General features: G+C 40.8%; 1 protein-coding gene across 4 annotated transcripts in view; it reads right to left on the bottom strand.

Annotated features, from left to right (window-relative positions):
• The window catches only part of FGGY (FGGY carbohydrate kinase domain containing), a 206,512-nt gene extending 196,672 nt beyond the window's left edge, over positions 1 to 9,840 (bottom strand). For all 4 annotated transcript variants that reach the window (XR_010067580.1, XR_010067581.1, XM_063298028.1 and 1 more), the window contains exon 1: positions 9,668 to 9,840. The gene's annotated coding sequence lies outside the window, so the exon portion shown is untranslated. The remainder of the gene's footprint in view (positions 1 to 9,667) is intronic.
• Positions 9,841 to 23,702: the final 13,862 nt, after the last annotated feature.

Raw genomic sequence — 23,702 nt, 5'->3', positions numbered from 1 at the left:
GAGTATTCTTTCTGAATACATTGACCCTTCAATCCTTGTATTCCACTCATTAGTTTGTCCAGTCTGGTTTTAGTAATGCATATTAAATTATATTTGCCTTCCTTTATTAAAACTTTTAATTTTTCCTGTGTTTCTCATACTCTTTGCATTTGTACAGAGTAACCAGAAATCTTGGGTCATATAACTTGATTTGTTCCTCTATTTATTTATATGCTCATTGTTGGGTATTTCTACCTCTGCCTCCTTACTCTCAGTTCCATTTCTAGCACTTGGCAGTATATTTTTTTTCTGGTTTATTGCCTCACTTTTCATAGGACTGAGTTTAAAGCCCTCGGGATCAGGTCTACAAGGCACCTTCTAAACACATTCTTCCCAGCTATCTCAAGGTGCAGTCCATCTCTTGCCAGGACTCACTATGGAAATGCATCCAATGATTAAAGAATCCAAACTATTCCTATTGACACCATCTGTATAACCAGTTGTTCACTTCCTGCATTCTAATCTCTTCTTGGGGCATGTCTTTATACAGAAGTGAAGAGAATATTACCTGTGCCCCCAGCTCTTTCACCTTCCTCCCCAGCACTTCACATTCTCTTGCAATGTGTTCATGGCTGTACCTGGTTCTGTCATTTGTTCCTACATGGACTGGTAGAAAGAGGTATTTGTCAATAGGCTTAAAAAAATATTAGCAGTCCTTTTATCATATCCCCGATGAGTCTGTCAGCCCATAGAGGTAGTCCAGACAAGAAACACCAACCATGAGTACCTTTATTAGTCCCTCTCAGTATGGAATCTCCAATTATCACCACCCATCACTTCCTTCTCAGGACAGGCAGGAATCCTTCCTTTTGCAGAGTCTGTATAGTATTCTACTTCTTTCCTTAAAGCTTATGGCTTTTATGGGTCCATAAAAGAAGATCCTAAGATATTTCTTTGTGTATTATTTATCTATCTATATCTTCTCCCTTTACACCCATTCCATCTGATTTGTAGACCTGCCAGTAATCAAGTTTTTCTTCTAATTCACTAGACATTACATATTACTGAGTTTTCCTTCACTGTATTTTTCCCTTTTTTTTTTTTAATAAATGCAAAGTGGCTGCTGGATTACAATACCATTTTGGAGGTTTTATATTTTATATATTTTGTTTAATTATTTATTATTCAAATTTATATCACCGCCTATCTCCCCCAAAAAGGGGAACTCTGGGCGGTTCACAATAAAATCAGCAATTTAAACCATAAAAATATAATTACAATATCAACTACCAGTATAAAGAATAAAATAGATACAGAATCCAAGGAGTGAAGATGTCATTCTTGGGGAGGGCTCTATGATACCAGCCAACCCCAGGAGGATCTATTGCCTCTCCCACCCCAAGTGAGGCAGCAGAACCAGGTCTTCAAGTTCTTCCATAAGGCCGGGAGCAAAGGGACCTGCCTCAACTCCGGGGGCAAAATGTTCCAGAGAGCGGATATCACTGCAGAGAAGGTTCACCTCCTGGACCCTGCCAAGTGGAATTCCCTTACTGGCGGGGTCCGTAGCATGCCCTCTTTGCATGACCAGGTAGGATGGGTCGATGTTATGGGGATGAGATGGTCCCTCAGAACATTCTATGTTCTTAAAATTCTACTATAAAGCTTGGATGTCATAATGCTTTTAAAGGCTCATATTTTCTGCAGTGAGAAGGCAGTGATTTCATAGTAAGCAGTGGAGATGATGAAGTCTGTATATTCCCTAACAGCCACCAATAATGGCAGGTGTCAAAAAAGTCTTTGGCAGTCTTAGTGGCCCAAATAAATTTTAATAACTGAATCTGAGACTTCTGTCTGACTTGAAAACTGCTACTTCCAAGTTTGTTTACAATGCTATTCTACTTACCAGATGGATTTGATTAGAATTCAGCTGTACATACATTGATAATTGCTGTATTCAAAATTACTTAATCTAAATTGCTTGGACCAGCCTACTCCTTTCCTGGGAGGAACAACCACTAAGCTCCAGGGACATAATCTGTAATATAAAATTCTGTCAGTTCCTCTATACCACTGCAGTCCTTTATGCCTTCTGAAATACCATTAGAGTGATGTTTCCCAGCTTAGCAACTTCTAGAAGTATGGACAATGAATGTGCTAAGAAGTTCTGGGAATTTGAGGTTAAGTTGCCAGAACTGATCTAGAGGGTTCCAATTCCAGATAGTACAAGTTACATTAAATGCTGCAGAAGCTAAAAATGTCCAAATGCAATATTCCTCTGACCTAGCATTTTTCAAATTGGAGTTCTGCAGAATCATAGGATTCCACAAGGATTTGAATGGCTTCCACAGGGTTAAGGGCGGGGGGAAACTCTCTCCAGAGGGACTACGGGGGAAGGAACTTGATCCTACTCAGCCATCCACTCACTTCAACGCTCTCATTTGCTGTGCATCACCAGGGTTTGCAAGTACTCCATGCAGGAGGCAACTAGCTACTTTTCCTCGCCACTTGCACAAAACCTGAGTCCCTGCTTGCCCACAAACTCAGACAAGCATTTCTAACTCTGTAAGAGTGATCTCAGTGAGCCCGCTCTTCCTATTCACTTTCCATGCTGCAGATAGCATTCGTGTATATGCATGTGCCTGTCTCCAAGAGATCTGCATAATAATCAAGGTGGCCTCTTGGACACACCTATTTAGAAGTAAGTCCCATTGACCTGTGTGGGAGTTAAAAAAGAAACATAGGATTGCATTGCTTGGCTGCAGGGCGCATGTTCCTTAAGAGTGGAACTTCTTCAGAAATAAACATACGTGAGAATCGCATATGCAAAGACAGGTAGGCAGAAGATGAGTGCTTTTGTGGCCTCAGTCATGCATTCACAATGGAAGAAAGTCCAACTTTATTATGTAAAGCCGTTATTCCCATCCATATTATTATGCTGCATGTCCTGTTTATGTACACCAGCCCATTAGCATTCTTAAGTAAGGGATTCATTCTACATGACATTCCAAATGTTAATTTTCCTGCATATTTTTTTAGCTCCACAATATTAGACTGTCATACTCATCCTAGATACCGTATATGCCCCTCAGTATGTGCACATTATTTTTATTTTTATTTTTTATTAGGCTTAATAAGTATTTATATAATATGAACATTTTTCCAGGTATGGATTATTGGCTACAAACTGATACAACTGCTATCAGTACAGAAACAGGTGAAAACAAAAAAAGCAAAACAAATTCCACTTATGTAATTTTTTTCGTATGTGTGAAATTGAAGTAAGTTTGACAAACGCATTTGCGTAAATCAATTACAATTAGCACAGTTTTTGTTTTATTGCCAATTTTCTATCACTAATGCTTGGCCTTTTGATCAGAGGTTCCGGGATTTTTTTTTTAAACTAACAGTTGCCTCGACCGGAAAAGTCTGAAAACTGATCAGAGAACCAACAACAAAAACTTTTTTGAAAGACTGGAAACTTATATGGACTTTTTGCTTAAAGAAAAAAAAAATGAATTGATGATTTATGGATTTGAAGATTAAGGAAGATACAGACTAAATGAGGGGGTGAAGAGATCTGTAAAATATTTAAGAGGGAGGAGGGACAATAAGAATGCAATTATCTGTTGAAAAGAAGGTCGGAAGTCATTTATACATTCCTTAGCTTTAGTTTCCTTTTTCTTTTCTTGCACTTTTTCTTTATTTTGATTCATCTTTTATTATATGGAAATTCTTAATAATTATAAATAAAAAACAGCCCTTAAGATGCTTCTGTCTCTCCCTAAAGAGAACTGTGTCCTAATGGAATAATTGCCTAAGGTAATAAAAGGAAACATGTGGCTACTATGAACAAGTTCAGTTCTCCAGCACCAGATCAATTACATCTGAGAGTGTTGAAGGAACTGGTGGATAGTATCTCCGAGTTCTTAACTTCGAAAAAAAATGGAAGACAAATATACAGAGAGAATTGAGCTCTAGTTATTGTTATCGTTATGGATGTTCACTCTTGGCTTCCATTCTTTTTTATTTTTCTTGTGTATTGTCATTTTTATGGTTATATTGATGTTTTTACTTCTGTTCACTGCCCAGAATCATTTGTGTGAGATAGGTAGCCATATAAATTGAACAAGTAAATAAATTGGGAAAGGGCAAATGATGTTCCTACTTTCAAAAAGGGACTTAAGAAAGGATCCAGGAAACAATATACCTGTAATGACCAGCCCGCTTGAGCATTCACTCAAAAGACAGTTTAGAGACTTGGGCTCAATTAACTGTTTAATGAAGCGAAGCATTCTGATATAAGGAAAAAGTTGTGAATGGCTGTTTCCCGCACATTCTGCAGTTTAAAATCACAAACCTCTAATTCCCCCCCTCACTTCCCGTCTAGGCATGCACCCCTCCTCAGTACCAAGAGACGTCTTAAACAGTTTCTGCCCATTGACCTTGGCAGGGGCACCTAACCCAAACAGTATAATTCACACTCCAATCTCACTTCCCCTCCCTGCTGGCGACCCACAGTCTGCTGACACAGGTTTCTGGATTTCTTCAAAATGGAAGCGAGTTCGATCAGATGTAGTACTGACATTTGAATCGAGGAGTCTGACAATACCTCTCAGTTTGATGTCAGTCCAGAACAAAATTGCCAGACTCTAGGCAGCCAACTTAAGCAAAAACAAGATTCTCAATTACTTTTCTGTATCAAGATTTATTAAAAGGGACAGAGATGAGGTTACTGCAGAGGGCAGCAGAGATGACCTTGGAGAAAATTCGTAGCGACCATTAATAACACATGTAGTTAGCTGGCAAAAACAAGAAAGTGTGAGAAAGAAACTAAAGATTACCCCATCTTGACTCTCTTTGGTATAACAGGGAGGAAAAGGGAAATGAGGTCAGACTTTCAATATTACTGAAATAATATATTGATTGCCACCTCGCTTGGGATGGGAGGGGGGATAGTCAGTCTTGGGAGTGGCTGGTACTGTGATCGTGCCAAGTACAAAACTATTACCATCTTGAATTTTATATTTTATATTCTGTATTTTTATATTTTTATTGCTATTTATGTGTATTTATATTGTACTGATTTCATATTGTACCGTTTTTACTGATTGTTATTTTATTATCTGTAAGCTGCCCAGAGTCATTGGGTACGAGATGGGTGGCAGAGAAATCTGATAAATAAATAAATAAATATTATAGCCTATATGCATAAAGTGTCAAGAATCAAGGCAGTAGTTTAACCACACATAGGCTGCATTTCCTTCAGCAAAGGATCGTTACCTTGTCGTGGTGCTGGAGCTTGAGCACCTCAATGATGCCATGAGCTAAACCGTGAAGGGCCACCCAAGACGGGAAGGTCATGACAGAGAGGTCAGACTAAATGCGATCCCTGGGGAAGGTAATGGCAACCCACCTCAGTATTCTTGCCGTGAAAACTAAATGGATCAGTACAACCAGAGATATGTCGGTATACCATCGGAAGATGAGACCCCCAGGTCGGAAGATGGTCAAAATGCTACTGGGGAGGAACAGAGGATGAGCTCAACTAGCCCCAGACGTGATGACGCAGCTAGCTCAAAGCCGAAAGGACGGCTAGCGGCCGACGGTGCTGGTGGTGAACGGCGAATCCGATGTTCTAAGGATCAACACACCATCGGAACCTGGAATGTAAGATCTATGAGCCAGGGCAAATTGGATGTGGTTATTGGTGAGATGTCAAGATTAAAGATAGACATTCTGGGCGTCAGTGAACTGAAATGGACTGGAATGGGCCACTTCACATCAAATGACCACCAGATCTACTACTGCGGACAAGAGGACCACAGAAGAAATGGAGTAGCCTTCATAATTAATAGTAAAGTGGCTAAAGCAGTGCTTGGATACAACCCAAAAAATGATAGAATGATCTCAATTCGAATTCAGGGCAAGCCATCTAACATCACAGTGATCCAAATATACGCCCCAACCACAAATGCTGAAGAAGCTGAAGTAGAGCAGTTCTATGAGGATCTGCAGCACCTGCTGGACAACACGCCTAAAAGAGATGTTATTTTCATCACAGGAGACTGGAATGCTAAGGTGGGCAGTCAAATGACACCTCGAATTACAGGTAAGTATGGCCTGGGAGAACAAAACGAAGCAGGACACAGGCTGATAGAATTTTGCCAAGACAATTCACTCTGCATAACAAACACTCTCTTCCAACAACCTAAGAGACGGCTTTATACATGGACTTCACCAGATGGACAACACCGAAATCAGATTGATTACATCCTTTGCAGCCAAAGGTGGCGGACATCTGTACAGTCGGTAAAAACAAGGCCTGGAGCTGACTGTAGTTCAGATCACGAACTTCTTCTTGCACAATTTAGGATCAGACTCAAGAGATTAGGGAAGACCCACAGATCAGCTAGATATGAGCTCACTAATATTCCTAAGGAATATGCAGTGGAGGTGAAGAATCGATTTAAGGGACTGGACTTAGTAGATAGGGTCCCGGAAGAACTCTGGACAGAAGTTGGCAGCATTGTTCAGGAGGCGGCAACAAAATACATCCCAAAGAAAGAGAAAACCAAGAAGGCAAAATGGCTGTCTGCTGAGACACTAGAAGTAGCCCAAGAAAGAAGGAAAGCAAAAGGCAACAGTGATAGGGGGAGATATGCCCAATTAAATGCAAAATTCCAGAGGTTAGCCAGAAGAGATAAGGAATTATTTTTAAACAAGCAATGCGCGGAAGTGGAAGAAGACAATAGAATAGGAAGGACAAGAGACCTCTTCCAGAAAATTAGAAACATTGGAGGTAAATTCCAGGCAAAAATGGGTATGATCAAAAACAAAGATGGCAAGGACCTAACAGAAGAAGAAGAGATCAAGAAAAGGTGGCAAGAATATACAGAAAACCTGTATAGGAAGGATAACAATATCGGGGATAGCTTTGACAGTGTGGTCGGTGAGCTAGAGCCAGACATCCTGAAGAGTGAGGTTGAGTGGGCCTTAAGAAGCATTGCTAATAACAAGGCAACAGGAGACGACGGCATCCCAGCTGAACTGTTCAAAATCTTGCAAGATGATGCTGTCAAGGTAATGCATGCTATATGCCAGCAAATTTGGAAAACACAAGAATGGCCATCAGACTGGAAAAAATCAACTTATATCCCCATACCAAAAAAGGGAAACACTAAAGAATGTTCAAACTATCGAACAGTGGCACTCATTTCACATGCCAGTAAGGTAATGCTCAAGATCCTGCAAGGTAGACTTCAGCAGTTCATGGAGCGAGAATTGCCAGACGTACAAGCTGGGTTTAGAAAAGGCAGAGGAACTAGAGACCAAATTGCCAATATCCGCTGGATAATGGAAAAAGCCAGGGAGTTTCAGAAAAACATCTATTTCTGTTTTATTGACTATTCTAAAGCCTTTGACTGTGTGGACCATAACAAATTGTGGCAAGTTCTTAGTGGTATGGGGATACCAAGTCATCTTGTCTGCCTCCTGAAGAATCTGTATAACGACCAAGTAGCAACAGTAAGAACAGACCACGGAACAACAGACTGGTTTAAGATTGGGAAAGGAGTACGGCAGGGCTGTATACTCTCACCCTACCTATTCAACTTGTATGCAGAACACATCATGCGACAAGCTGGCCTTGAGGAATCCAAGGCTGGAGTTAAAATTTCTGGAAGAAACATTAACAATCTCAGATATGCAGATGATACCACTTTGATGGCTGAAAGTGAAGAGGAACTGAGGAGCCTTATGATGAAGGTGAAAGAAGAAAGTGCAAAAGCTGGTTTGCAGCTAAACCTCAAAAAAACCAAGATTATGGCAACCAGCTTGATTGATAACTGGCAAATAGAGGGAGAAAATGTAGAAGCAGTGAAAGACTTTGTATTCCTAGGTGCAAAGATTACTGCAGATGCTGACTGCAGTCAGGAAATCAGAAGACGCTTAATCCTTGGAAGAAGAGCAATGACAAATCTCGATAAAATAGTTAAGAGCAGAGACATCACACTGACAACAAAGGCCCGCATAGTTAAAGCAATGGTGTTCCCTGTAGTAACATATGGCTGCGAGAGCTGGACCATAAGGAAGGCTGAGCGAAGGAAGATCGATGCTTTTGAACTGTGGTGTTGGAGGAAAATGCTGAGAGTGCCTTGGACTGCAAGAAGATCCAACCAGTCCATCCTCCAGGAAATAAAGCCAGACTGCTCACTTGAGGGAATGATATTAAAGGCAAAACTGAAATACTTTGGCCACATCATGAGAAGACAGGACACCCTGGAGAAGATGCTGATGCTAGGGAGAGTGGAAGGCAAAAGGAAGAGGGGCCGACCAAGGGCAAGATGGATGGATGATATTCTAGAGGTGACGGACTCGTCCCTGGGGGAGCTGGGGGTGTTGACGACCGACAGGAAGCTCTGGCGTGGGCTGGTCCATGAAGTCACGAAGAGTCGGAAGCGACTAAACGAATAAACAACAACAACAAGGCTGCATTTCATATTTATACAGAAATCTTTTACGAGGAAGCATTTTACAATATTTTGACACCATAGATAGTTTGGAGTTGTTCCAGACAACACGCTAATTGCATTCTCACAACATACTGAACCACAGGTAAGCCAGCCACATTTCACCAATTGTGTTCTGTGAACCTAACCCGGAAAATTAGGTTATGGTTCTGAGTATCATGCAACCCCATAACACTGAGTTGACTAAGTAAAACAGTGTTTCTCAACCTTAGCAACTCAGCAACTTTCTCAAACTTAGCAATGTGGCTGGCTGGGGAATTCTGGGAGTTGAAGTCCACACATCTTAAAGTCGCTAAGGTTGAGAAACACTGAAGTAAAACATGGTTGAGCAGGGGTCACTATGCATGAACCCTGCAAGTAAGCTCTCTTCCTTCCTTCTTATTCTTACAGGACAAATCATTCTTAGATGCTTTCTTGAAGAGCACATGTGGGAGATCCCCAAATCAAGCTGATTCTCAGCCTTGGAAACACAAACACACTGTGTGGTTTTGTGCCCAGTCACTCGCAGCGCAACCTACCCTAGAGGTTGTGTGCTGTGGAGATACAACTGGAAGCAAGTAGCTTCCACTAGCTTGAACTCCTGCAGGAAAGACAAAAAAGCCATCTAACCAATTTCGCAAATGAAATGCCCATGACAAGGACTTTGATTTCAGCTACTGATCTGGTTTTGTTTTGTTTTTTCAGGAAGCTGTTAGGGAACTGGCTCTCCTTGGTTAACCCCGAGACGGTTGGCTTTACCGACTATTTTCTCACCTCTCTCTTTCCCAGGCTTTATCATCATGTGTCGAATTAAAAACTATTATTTCTGGAATACAATAGCTATGCTCTCCCTCTGTGAGTAGAGAAGAAGGAGAAGAATCTTTACTTTTTCCCCGGGCAAACACTCGGGGGAACTGAATCCAAAGAAACCACCACGATCGCGGGCAGAGGAAGGAGGACGATCCGGCTCCTTCGTCCTGGGACGGCCAGAAGCAGCCCGGGCCAGCCCAAGAGCGCGCGGGGAGAAGGGGACGCCAGCTAGGCGGGGCGGGGGTAGTCCCGGCGCGTTTTTCCTCTACGGCAAGGCAAGGGAAGGCACCGCAAGGGGAGGATTTCCTGAAACAGAACGCTCTGGTACACAACCTAATTATTATTTGCGTTGGAAAGCGAAAGCCACTTACTTGCCCGAAAGTGAAACACGATCTTAGCAAGCAGTGGTCAAGCAGCGAACAGCACGCGCTTTAGCAACCACCGGGCTCCTGACAGGGCAATTTCCGGCCTTCTCTGTCGGGAGCCGCCGTTACCGGAAAAAAGCCGCACTCATTTTCTTCCCTTGGCAGGAGGACCTTTGTAATGCTTTCTCTGATTGGTCTATTGACCGAGAGCCACCCCTGGCTGCAAATCTCGCCCCCTGTCTCGCGCTCAAATACGCGGGCGGGACGGAGAATAAAGCGCTCCTTTCCTAAAGTGCTGTTTTCCCGGCCGCCCCCCCATCCCTTGTTTCTACCCGCGGTTCTTACTATAGCAAAATGCGGGAGGATGGAAGGGCGCAATAAAATTATTAAGATCTCTCTCCGTCTCTCTCTCTCTTTAAACAATCGTTTTATCTATTATTTTTTCCTTGCCTGCGAAAATATGCCTTTTTTCCCCGAGATACCAAGGAAAAGGCTGAAGGATCTATGCTCTCCCTAACTGGCGCCCTCCAAGCCAAGTAATAGTGAAAATATATTCATTTAGGGTGACTACTATATTTTTAATTGAATGTAGGAAGTACTCCATTAAAAAGCAACTATATTTAACAGTAAACTAGGTTCACAATATGGGTTTTTTAACAGCTGTTGATAAATAGTAATTGGACGCTAAGCCTTATTCTGATTAGGTTCATAAAACACACTACGCTAGCTATGGTGAAGTTTCCTTGTTTGTGGGCTTAGTGCATTTCTGTGAACCCAGTAATTACTGTCAGCATGATTGTATGGTTTGATATGTGTGAACCCAGCCAATTATGGTTCATTTAAAAAAGCCATGGCTGTGTTCACACATACTAGACCATACAATCATGGCTAACAGTAGCATGTCAGAACCAGCCACTAAGTTAGCATTGCTATAATTCACTGGGTTCATATATCATGTAACGCATGACCTATTCACATCTTGCCTGATGGAGAGTTCTGAAGACCATCAAGGTTGCACATCCTTGTGTGTTATTTTGTTTGCTCCCAGTAAAGGCATCACCCAACTCTGGGCTATGGTTTTGTATGTTTTCTGTCTCAAAATGCTGATTTTCACAGAGTGGTTGTGAAAAGGGGGACTTTGAAGAGAACAAACAAGGGTAATTGAGTCCACACACAGTCTTGCGGGGCAGGGTTCTCACTCCTGATTGAAGTATCCACTCTTCATTTTCCTAAGTTCTTAATTGAACTTGAAGCTTTATCAATCAAACAGCAATTTGGAGAATATCTCAGTGCTCAAATATTACTCAATGCTTTTTAAGCCACAGACATTTTATAGCACATTTGTATGCATAACTAACGCAATGTATCAGTCTCCCTTTGCTCCCGTCTGTTATAGAAATGAAAGAGACCAATGTGTTCATCACCTTGTGAGGAGTTGCCCAAATACACGACCTGATGGGATACGGTCCATCTGATTTTGCACAACATGTGTGTTGACTCTGAACCTAGAGACTTTTAGAATCAATATGTATTCCATGCTGGATACCACAGAGGGTCAGCTAACTTGTATGCTTTCCAATCAGTGCTCTTTTAACTTTTCTAAGTGGTCTTGCTAGGAAGATCAGCACATTTACATCACCCCTCTGCTACTAACATTTTGCATGGTGAATGAAAGTTCCTTGTTTTCCTGCTTTAAAAGTAAAAAGAAAGCCAACATCAAATGTAGGATAAATCAATATAGCTCCCATTTGGCCTGCTGCCTGTTTGACCACTAATTTCATCTAATTTAGTGGGTCTAAATAAGAGGTGGCATCTTTGAAATATTCTCCCTTACTGAGTTAGACCTGATGTGACACTTACTGGAGGAGAAATCCTTTGCATAAATCTGTCCTAAAAGGTTCACTTAATCATATTGCTGCACTAGCAGCAGTAGCTTTTGAAGGCCAGAGACCAGACATGTTGAGGAATGGAGAAAGAGTCCATAAATGTGATAGTTCTATTAACTGTTGCAGCACAAAGCACCAGTTACAGTCAGGATTGTGGTGTGGTACAATTATTAGGAGCTTTGGAAAGGATTTCCAGACTGTGAATGCGTACATGCCTTGCTGGCTGTACTGTTCTCCTCTGATTTAAACTAATCCTATAAAAACAATTCTGCCCATTCTTTGTATAATCATTTTAATATTTGCTTTGCAGAACACAGTCATATAATAAGCAGTGGCAAGTTTGCCATGTATCTCTTGAAAAAAAATTTTTTTCCCTTTATTCAGGTTAAAAGTTAACACAGTTTTTCTCCTTGAAAGGTCCCTCCAGTTCAACTGAGATCTATCATAGATCAGCCTGGCTACCAAAGCATTACCACATAAGTCATCAATTACTTTTGAACTCTTGCTATAATACAATTTATCTTAGTTGCTGTGGCATTTTTGTGAACTTTTTTTTTTCATTGAAGTTCTTTGCTATATCCTTTCTTTGTCTTCCACATAGACATCATCTCCTTAAGGAACAATAAAAATCAGATTTGTTTGACCTGTAGTATGGGTTCATATAGGCAAGAGGATTTAATTGCTCTGCCTGGTCTTCCAGACAGCTTTTATGCAATAATCCAGACATCCACACAGTTGTGTCTGTCCAAGGATGGATGCCTGTAAAGTAGGACTTACCATTCATTTCACATCTCCTTAAGTCCACTGGGAAATCGCTTGCTGTGAGATAGCATTGGCCTCTAATTAAAGACTTGCTTCATTGCCATGTCTTGATGTCTAATGACATGTGCTTTTCTTTTTCATGTTAAAGTTTATTGTACGATTAATTCTACAAGGACATCAGTAGAGATCCAAATCCTCATGCCTTAATTCACAGACAAAAGTTTGTACACAAGAGCTAAGCTTTAAATATTATGACATTTGGATGTTGCCCTGGATCTGTGCATCCACAATCCTTTGGCTCACTTCCCTTCCTTCCCTTTCCTTCCAATCCACCCTGTACTGGATTTCTTTTATCTAAAATATTCCCTGTCCATCTTCCCTGTAGTCCTCTGCCTACAGCTGCCTTGGCAATTCAAGGCATATTTTCTTGTATACACCTGCATGTTTCAAACTTGCCACAGACATTTTTGTACTGCCAAAAGAATGGAACAATGAGTATAAATCAATAATAAATTGACATGTTGCCTCTTCCAGAATGGCACCTATCAACTTTTAAGAGCTAAGTTTTTACCTCTCTCCAAAGAGACTGTTTTGAAAACATTATCATCTTTGTCCATGGGCTGCTTGTGAATGTCTGCATCATATGGTGTCTACTTCACTTGAAATCAATTAAGTATTGGGGATATGTACATCTGTATTTTATTACATTTCCCCCCATGTGTCATACACATTTTATTTCACATTGGTAAAACAATTACATTAACTGGGATGCCATTCATGTTGGAGTGCATCTAATTTCATGTCTCTGCTTCTGTCACCTGCCATACTGAATGCTAGAAGGTGGCACAGAATTATATATTTGATACTAGATAAGAGTAGAAGCTAGATGTCATTATCATCATGCACAAAGGACCCTATAACTGCTTTTGACCACAGAACTATATAAGCATAATTAGAAGCAGATCATATTGAGATGGGCTGATGGAATTTTCAGGGCATGTTATAGGCATTCACACAAGGTGACTGTCCTGGGAGACTTGCCTGTACACAAAATAGCTGACATTGCATGCACTGCCAGCCACAAAACAACCATTTTACCAGTCTTAATCATAAATGCCTCCCCCTCCAGAATGCTGTCAACTTTCTACATAATGCTAAAAACATCCTTGTCATTAAAGGCAGTGCTAGAGTAGAAATGGGTAGCCTTCAGCCCATGGGCCTAATCCAGCCCAGCAATCTGCCCACACAGTCCTCAGAGTTTAAGCAAGGCTCTAAAGGTTATAGTGGAGGTAGCAAAGGTTCAGAAGAAGGTAATTAAGATGATTAAAAGGGCTGGAACAGCTTCCCTTTCAGGAAAGACTGCAACATTTGGGGCTTTTTAGTCTAGAAAAGAAGCCAGTGAGAGGGGATGTTACTGAGATGTACAAAATTATGCACGGTGTGGATAAAGTGGACAAGGAGAAGCTATTTTCTCCTTCCAAAAATGCTAGAACCAGAAGTCACCCAATGAAATGGGGCAGGCAATGAAACAGGACCTGGAAGAATCAGGACAGGTTTTGTTTTGTTTTTACACAAGATGTAATTAAACTTTGGAATTTGCTACCATGAGATGTGGTGCTGGCTACCAGCTTGTCTGACTTCGAGTGGGCTTCCTTGAGCAGTTGGTTGGCCACTATGAGAACAGACTGCTGGACTAACTGGGCTAGGGGTCCACTCCAGCAGGGCGCTGCTTTGTCCCTCCCCCAAATCCCTCTCCTTTCATCAGCAACCAAAGTCACACTTCCAGGTTGGCCAGTAACTAGGGGGATGGCTAGGGAAAGTCAGACTCCTCTAAATGTTCATTGTCTCCCTAAATGTTATATTCAACATATCACATAAAGTGATATTTTATCTCAAAATGCACCAAAAGAGGCTTTTTGTCTTTTTTTCCCCCTATGTTTTATTTGTTGTGTTGGGGTTTTTCTTTTTTCTTTGAGTGGTCAGTGTTTCATTTTTATTTTATGTATATTTGTTTGAAAATGAACTGTCTTGTATAAAATAATTAATTAAAAATTTAAAAAATAAAATAAGACAACTGTCTGGACTTGTCCATGAAGTTACCAGGAGTCAAGACTGACCCAAAGGCATGGAAAGGGAAGGGAAGGGAAGGGAAGGGCTTAAAATGCTTCATCATCATTAGTGGAATTTTAAAGTGTTTTCCTTCAAAATCCACAATTCACAGCTTAGCCTCCTTGATAGACAGACTCAAGACTGACAGTTTACAAAGAGATCAGCAGACAACGGAAAGCAAGATGAAACCAAGAGAAAGTTTTAGAAATTGCAGCTGCACCACAATTCCTCAGCTGACATTGTAATCAAAGTAAGTTCTATGGTCTAGAGAGCAGAAAAACAAAATTCAGAATACTGGCTATTTCATCTGAATATCTCTTGACAAACATACCCACCCACCCACAACTTAAAACTGCAGTGATTCGAGACATATCTTGAAGCAATGCAGTACCTCAAAATTGCTTTCAAAGCCAAGAATTTGAAGAGGGAAAAAAGCAAGGGATACACAAATACTTTCCTCTGATAATGCATCTGGCAATAGTCATCAGTACATCTTTCTGTTCTTACTGTTTTTAAGCCATGGTCAGGTCTATAAGAAAGGCCATGGGCAAATGGGCAATGGTAGAGACTTTCTTGATTTGAACACAACTCCTGGTGATTATATAGACATACCTATTTAGTTTTCTTGTCAATAGTATGGAAGTAATTTACTTTGTATTTTTTCAACTGTCCAGTTTAGTCTACAGCTCTAGATTTCCTGGTGGTGTCCTATTCAAGTAGCAACTTGACTTGATCTGATCTGATCCTGCTAAGCTTTTTCTCAGCAGAAGTTGGCTAGCTGTTGCTATCCATCCTTCATATCAGGTAGAGTAAGAGCTTCTATCTAAACTCCACTGCCTTGATGCAACTGAGACTTTTGCTTTCCATAAAATCATTATCCTATCTATCTATCTATCTATCTATCTATCTATCTATCTATCTATCTATCTATCTATTCCATTATCTGGATTATGAAAAGCAACATATTTGTTTAGAAATCTACATTCTGTTCATTGGCTAGCTTAGAAGTGCCACAAAGTAGCATCAAGATCTATGTTTAGTTTAGATTTAAATTTCGGACTATCTCTAATGGGTTTTCAAAACATAACATTCCAACACTGCATATACTGTGGGGCTATACTATATTTTGGGGCTAAACAAAAGCATTCCAAAACACTTCCTTACTTGCTCCAAGAAACTGCCTGTACTTGTCAAATATTCCAGAAATCAGCCTAAACTTTAAAAAAAACCAACCAACCAACCAGATTTGGAGGGGGTGGGAAATTGAAGCCATCACTCAAATCAAGACTTTGTAAAATTCCTATCAAAAGCTGAGTGTGCAGTTGTTCAAAGGTTAGAGGTTTCTGTTGCTAACAATATTCAAGGAATAACCCAAAGAAGTCTGAGTGCACGCCCTTCACACCCATTAAAAGTGTCCGAAGATCAGCTTCTCTAGGAGACATACACATCGATTCATCAGCCAAGACATTAAGAGTAGTGTAAGTGGCATGTACGTTGAAAAGGAGCACAAAGAACAAATGAATCCAACCATGGGAGAAAGGAAAGAGAAACAGCTGTCTTAAATATTCAGCACTGGCTTTAAAAAGAAAGAAATCTGTGCTGCTGCCAAATTGTCCTTCCCACCTCAGAAAGCATTTGGAGTTGAAGGAAGTATAAACAAATCTTACCATTACATATAATTAACTGCTGATTCTAGTTGGTATCCAGATGCTAGAATTGAAGTTTAACTTGATATGCGACCAGCAGTTTTTTGGAGCTTTTTGGTGGGGGGTGGGGTGGGGGGGGGAGAGGTCTTTTTAAACTATCCCCTTTGTTGTTCAATATGCTCCTTAAAAAGTTCACATGGGGAAAAGCATTATCTTTCCATATGGAAAATGTCAACTGTATATTTTTTCAAAGTACAGTTCATTCATTCACAGCCTCTGTTAGTAACTGCAGGACTATGAAAGAAAGAATAAGACAGAATGGATTTGCACTATTGTCACACAGAATTTCTGATTTGCAGGAACAAATCTTGTGTACAGTAAGAAGGTAAGAGAAGCAGTGCTGGGTCAGGCCAGCATTCTGTTCCCACAATAGCCAACACCCCACCCCCCCACATAGCTTCTGGGAAATCTACCAGCAGCACATAGTGCAGTATCATTTTTCTTTTCATAGACCCCCAGTAACAATTGGTATTAAGCAGCTTACACTATTCCGTCCAATGCTGGAAGAAATATTTGATAACTATAAAAACTAGCCATTGATAATCTTCTCCTCTATAAATTTGTCTATTCTCTTTTTAAAAAGCATCCATCCATCACCAATACAGAGTAAATTCTGTTTTAACTGTGTGCAGAAGTGCTTCCTTTGATCAGTCCTGCATCTTCCACTACTAAACTTTGAGCATTATAACTTTTTCTTATTCAGAAAGTTCTCATCCCCTTGTTCATTACCTTTTTCTGGACTTTTTCAGCTTAATAACATGCTTTTTGAGGACCAGGATCTGTACACCATATTCCAAGCATAGTAGCACCCCAGATTTGTAGGAAGATACAGTAAGTTTGGCAATGTTATTTTCTATTCATTGACTAAGGTTGAGGTCTTTTGACTATCCTGTCAAGCAGAACATGTCACCCATTGTAGTGATGAGTAAGCATTCCTGTGCACACTCAACATTTTGTGTGGATGGCCTCCCCATTTATCCCTTGCTTGCAGAGCATTTCTGGAGAAATGAGTTAAGACTCTATAATAGCGCATACTGGAGGGACATCACAGATGTGGGAGTGATTTTAAAAAAGCAAATGTTAATTTTCACTTTTCCCATCAGGGCTACAATAGTCCCTTCATATGACCTTATCTGAGATGCAACAACCATTTTTTGCACTCAAAAACTAGGTGTGGGGAAGAAAAAGACCCCCTCCCCATTAACGAGTACAGTGACTGCCTATTCTGACTCATTTTAATGGAGCTTCTTCCTGAAGAAATATCCCTTCAAACAAAATTCTGGCCTGCAATAGCTTTCCACTTTATGTCCACAAAGTGGGAGAAATTATTTTACATGCAGGATTTATACTGACGATTGCAATGCAGTGCCTCCTGAATAGGAATTTGGCAGTCCATGGTGGCCCTCAATAAGTTTAGAATGAAATCCTAGAGAGGCTAGGATCATGAAGACTTCAGAATGTTAACTTGGCAATTCCTTAAATTCTAAATATGAAAAGCCGAGGAAGGAAAACAGTCCATCTGAATAGAAACTTAATATACCAGGTACACCTTAAAAGTCCCGAGCATAACTTTTTTTGTCGGTGGAAAAGCAAGATAAAACAGAAAGTGACAGAGGATTAGGGAGAACAGTAAACAATAGATAATGGAACAGGGACAAAGCTGGGAATGTAACTGTAAAGTGCTAACAGAAATCCCTCAGTATTAATTTTGTAATGATTACTTGGATGTTTTGGGGCACCAGCTTGATTTCAACTGAGTTTAGTTCCTCAGCAGGAGCAACTTTTAAAAATGGAAGAGGGGGAAAGGGATTCTTCAACTTACCACTTAATTGTGCTTAATTGTGCCATTTGTTTAAATCCCCATTGCTGAGAAGCTACAATTCAATATCCATTTATGAGAATGACACTCCCTAAACTCAGCTGAAATTTCTTCATAATAGATAAGCATACGTAGGATGGCACTGTTCCCTTTTTGTACAAAATTTAATAGCTGTATCTGGAGTACCAGGCTAAGAGGAGTGCAAGCAAAATAAATATGAATGGGCTTGACTTACGGAAAGCTACAGGAGCTTCATGCCCAGGCAAGAAGAGCAGTACCGTTCAGTGAGATCTTCTGATTTCTGTAACATATACAGTTCCTTTAGCACCTTGTTAATTTTTACTTCACTGTTGACCTGTTAGTTGTCTTGCGGTCAATGGAGAAAGGCAATTTAAAGTTGTTTTTGATCTGTCAATAAAGGGGGAAGAGGGAATCTCCCAACACCAGCCTATTTTCAGCATTTTGTTTTACAAGGTAGACTACATACTTTTAGCTTGGCATGCTGAAGTCGCAGCTGTAACCAAGTGAAGGGCACTGGATTCTCCAGGGCATCTTCCATAAATCATCACTTTTAAATGCAGAAGTGTCAAGAGAATCTCACTGCAGGATTCTACCCAATTGCTCACCATTAAGTAAATCTATTTCCTGTCATCATGTATACAGAGTGAAAATACCCTGGCATTACCTGGAAACCTGGGGCTTCTACAATGATTTACTTTGTTTGAGTAAACATATTTAATGCAGTGAAGGATCCAGACATTAAATGGAGAGCCACAGATGAGGGGGAAGCCAGTGGAAACACCTGACCCCTGCTTCTACTTCACTTCAGCATCTAACAGTGATATCACCCGTGATCTAACTGGAGCAATGTGCATGCAGCCTCAGCTGAGGAGCTAAGAAATTGTGTGGGGTAGGATTTTCCTTGTTCACATTAACCAGTGTAGCTTTTCAGTACTGCACATCACCACTTCTGCTGTAGGAAAAGCTCTAAAAGGCTGCCCAGCCTCAGTGGAGCTTCAAACCCAGGGTAGGTGTTTTGCACCACCACAGGAGGAGCATCCTCACTGTGCTCTGGGGCTGGAGTTCCCTGGCTGGCCAAAAAGAAAGTGCAACAACACAAAACAAAACAAAGAGTTGATGCCTCTGCCCTTACCCTTCTTCTTGATTTATTTATTTATTTTATTTATTTATCAAATTTCTTTCCCGCCCAGCTCGTACACGACAACTCTGGGCGGCTTACAGATAATAAATAACAGTCAATAAAAATGATACAATATAAAATCAATCCAATATAAATATACTTAAATACCAGTAAAAAGATAAATTTGTACTGCTATTTAAGTATATTTATATTATATTTAATTATATTTGCATTAAGTATATTTATAACAAATTTCATTTGTTATTCATGGTAAGGCAAAACAAATGGGAAAAAGCCCACCAACCAGCCAGTGTGCAGGGGGAAGTGGCAAAGCCAATCCACAGAGTAACTAGGGAGGACGGGAGGGATGGCAGCAAGGGGCCCCAGCACCTTCTTTATGTAGAGGAGGGAGAAAAACTCTGAAGGCAGAATTAGACTGAGTAGAAATTCCCACCAGCGGCAGATCACCTGCCGCACAGTTCAAGATGAAACGGGGCAAGCTGCCTTCTCAGGTTGCCTCTGGAACGGTCCCAAGACTTAGGCAAGTTGTGTGGCTTTTTGCATTAACACACTTTTTAGATGCGGAAGAGGCTTGGTCCTGTTCCCAATACCAACAGGTAGAACTGAGAACAGAAAACTCTTCTGCTTCTCACATCCTTTTCTAAGGATTTTTAAAACCTTCCCTCTCACTTGAGCCAACATTTTCTCTGGGATGAGGGGACAAGTGCAGACGGCTGCCATTAGCCCATAAGGTACCTTTGTGCAAATTAGAAAAAGGAATGGAGGAAGTGGTGAGGGGGTGTGCACACCACTCCAGCTGTCCTGCTCAGCAAGCAATCCAGTCTCTGCAGGGGCAAGACACCCTTGCCTGTTGGCTGAGCCATCCAAGTGTTCTCTCTTCTGCTGGCAGATCACTCGCTTTTTGTTATTTTGCCCAAAAAGAGAAGAGCCAATGATTCCCTTCATTCTGGAGACAGTCTGCTAAGTGGATGGCACCCCCTCAGATGTGGCACCCTTGTGCAGCACACAATGTCAATAAAAGCCACTTGCAGCGGGTCATCAGGAAGACCACAGCCCTTGCTAGCACAACACCTGTCCTCTATGCAGGTAGTCCTCCAGTTACGATGGCAATTGGGACCAGGAACTCAGTTGCCAACGCAGTCATAACATGAGATATCACATGACCATGTCACTTAATGATGGCAATTCTGGCAATCCTGGTTGCCGTTGTTAAATGAGGACCATGCAAGTCATTAAGCAAGGACCTAGCATGATTGTGACTTCCAACTTCCAACTTCCTGCCAGCTTGCTGTCAGCTTCCCCATTGGCTTTGCTTGTGGGAAGCCAGCAGGGAATGTCGGACATCGCGATCATGTGACCTCGGGGACACTGCAGTGGCCAGAACTCTGAGGACCCATCATAAGTCCTCCTCATTCAGTGCCATTATAACTTTGAACAGTCACTGAACGAGCATTCCAGAAGATGGCTGTGTGGCTTCCACCTGAACACATCCAGTGAAGCACAGTCTACCCCCTTCCTGGATAAATAACTCCAGTGTTGAACTGCTTGTACTGTTAGAAGAACAATCAGAATCTGCCTTTCTGTTACTCAAATCCATTATTCCATTTCTGCACTCTGGAATGAGAGAAAAGTCTTGATCTCCCATGTGACATCCTTTCAGATCTTTGAAGAGCACTATCATATTCCCATTCACTCTTCTTTTCCCAGGGTTAAACACAACCGGCTCCTTTATCCTCTCTTCCTTAGACTTTGTTTCTAAATCTCTGGCCATCCTTGTTACCCTTCTTTGAATCTGTTCATTTGTCTGAAGTCTTGAAGTGAAACCAATAGGCAGGGCCACAACTGGGGGCGGGGGGGCAAGTGGGGCATGTGCCCCAGGCGCCATGCTGGGGGGGCGCCAAAGTGGGCATGGAATCCATGTTTGCCCCAGGTGACACAGACCCTAGTTGCGGGCCTGCCAATATGTTGAACCTCACTTCCACTAATCCCTAACCAGGTTTGGAAGAGGTAGTGTAAGCCAACCATTCTAAAACTTATCTATTATAATTGTTAAACTGGGAGAACTGCCTTGTAGTCATCATTTCAATAAGGCACCTTCTATCTGCTATTACACATAATAGATCTTCTGACAGATTCTCCTGATATGAAATCGTAACAATTTTCAACAACACGTTTAATTGATGCACAATATGTAGGCATGATCAAAGGGGTAGCAGAGGAAAACATGGGAAAAGTGTTTTTCTTTTAGCATTTAATAGGCCCACATTAGTCACAGTAGCATTTGATTCCTTGCAGTTGAGCTTTGATCAGATGGATGTGCTTTTCATAGTGCACAGTCATAGTGACATTCGACAAGGTGCTGTCAAATGCAAGTATATTTCAGTGAGTGGTTTCAGCATGCTCTTTTATAGGCTAACCTCTGAAATAATGGAGAAAATGACATATAAAGATCAGTGAACACTAGTTTTCCAGCACATGCCATACTTACTTTGTCATGCAACCTTGGACATACAAGAATTGATGGAAAAATTAGTGTGTACTGTACCTGCATGTATACAGAGGAATTTGGGATTTTTTTTTCTATCTCTAAAATAGAGATGTTCATGGTTGCTCACAATCCACTTCGCCATGGAGGGGTTTGCTAACACCCAACTCATTGCACATTCCAATTTTGTGTAAATAATCATTGAAACAATATAAAGTAATGTAAACAGTAAAAAAGTAAAGTAATGTAAACAGTAAAAAAAAAGTCTAGAAGTAGTAGTCCATAAATCACTGGAAGAGAGCAGTAAGTTTAAACACCCTACAACTACATGCTAGTCAAATTACATTCCACACCTAAGCAAGTTGCTCAAGCATCACTAGAAATATTTTACAGCAGTCATAAAACTAAAAAAGTATTATTGAGATCCCAACAGAACTCTACAATCTGTAGGGTACACAGTTTTGAAACTTTTGTGTCGCTTGACTGGGATTTCAGGCTGTGCCTTTCATCATGCCATGTCAAAAATGAACACTCATGCAGAGCAGTTTGTGTCAATTAGGACATCTGCTGTTTATTTGGGTGGCAGATTGGCAAGCCTTTAATATTGTCATATTGATCCAAAAAGACAATAAACAGCCAAGTGGCCATGGAAACCACAATTTATTCTGTTGCTTTATTCCTAAGAATGAGTGTAAATCTGGCAAACACAGACAGGTTGGCAGCACTAGAGGACAAAGTCTTCTGCTTCTCCAGAGATCAGAAGAAGGCTAGATGAACACAACACCGCTTTCTCCCAAAACATTATCCTTAAATTGCCTTTCGTAGTCTCCTTACTCTTCTAGAAGTAAAGAAATAGTTCTGTTATATTGATTTTCTGTCCTTCTGGAGGTTTTGCTGAAAGTTCAAAGAATAGAGGAGTGGAACCAAGGAGTTCTAAGTGTGGGTGTCCGCAGGAATTGTTCCCAGGGGAAGGAGAATGCTGCAATGTAGAATATGTTTGCAATTTGTGTGCATAGCACATGCTGCCACATTTTTCCCGTTTTCTTATATGCATACATTGCAGCTTAGTCTCATAGTAAGTAAGTAAGCACATACTGGATATTTTTGGTAACTTGAGTTATATTCCATATTCTAGAAATGAAATATGGTCTAGCTCACTGTTGTGCACATAGACTGGCAGCAACTTTTCAGGGTTTTCAGATTCAAGTCTTACCCACACTAGGTAGAAGAACCAGGGATTCAACCTTGGACTTTCTGCATGCAAAGCAGGGGCTCTTCCACTTAACTACACCCTTTCTCTCTGTCTTGCACACACTGTTGAACTCTCTATAGTCCATGGGGAGTATCATTTATAGTGGGGGAAAGAAGGAAGGGAGGAGTTAGGCTAACCTGGAGTCCAGTATACTGGCTAAAATCTTCAAGAGTTGAAATTCAAGGAAACCATTAGATCTTAAAACAATGTTTGATATCAGTCATGGATCTGATGACAAACAATGACTTTTGCTTAACTAAGATTAGACAGAGGTGTTCAGTCAAAAGGCAGCTCAGAGAATTGCTAGCCACAATATCCATTTTGGAGGAAAAAGCAGGAAATAAATGTAATAAATCAAGAAATACTATCCTTGGTTCCCATTATCTATGTAATGCCAATCAGTGAACCTTTCTGCTTATACCTAGGCTCTGCTCTCTAGATAATACATAAGCGTTTGGATATTTTCACAACACTACACGAATTTCTGAGCAACACATGCCAAACTGCCTCAAGCAATACCTATTTGATCATGCTATACAATTCATACAATACAATTTGTATGAGATTTGGTTTCTATTTGTTTTTGGACAGATATGTTACCATCCAATCAATTGCACCCAAACCTTCAATTTCTGAGTTGTTATTTTTAAAGGCTGAAATTGCTTCACATTGGGGAATATTTTTTTTAACCAAACCTTCCTTTTCCAGGCAAATGTGCATCATGTCAGTCATTGCTGGGAGTGTTCAGAAGTGGTAAAAACACTGAAAATCAGGCACAGGGCTTTCTTCTTAAAAGGACAAAATAGCAACTACATATTTTGCTTCTTACCTTCTGGAAGAGCTAGAGCAATGTTTTTCAA

Source organism: Candoia aspera, chromosome 3 (assembly GCF_035149785.1).
Source record: "Candoia aspera isolate rCanAsp1 chromosome 3, rCanAsp1.hap2, whole genome shotgun sequence".
Lineage (NCBI taxonomy): Eukaryota > Metazoa > Chordata > Lepidosauria > Squamata > Boidae > Candoia > Candoia aspera.
This window is presented reverse-complemented; position numbering and strand designations above follow the sequence as displayed.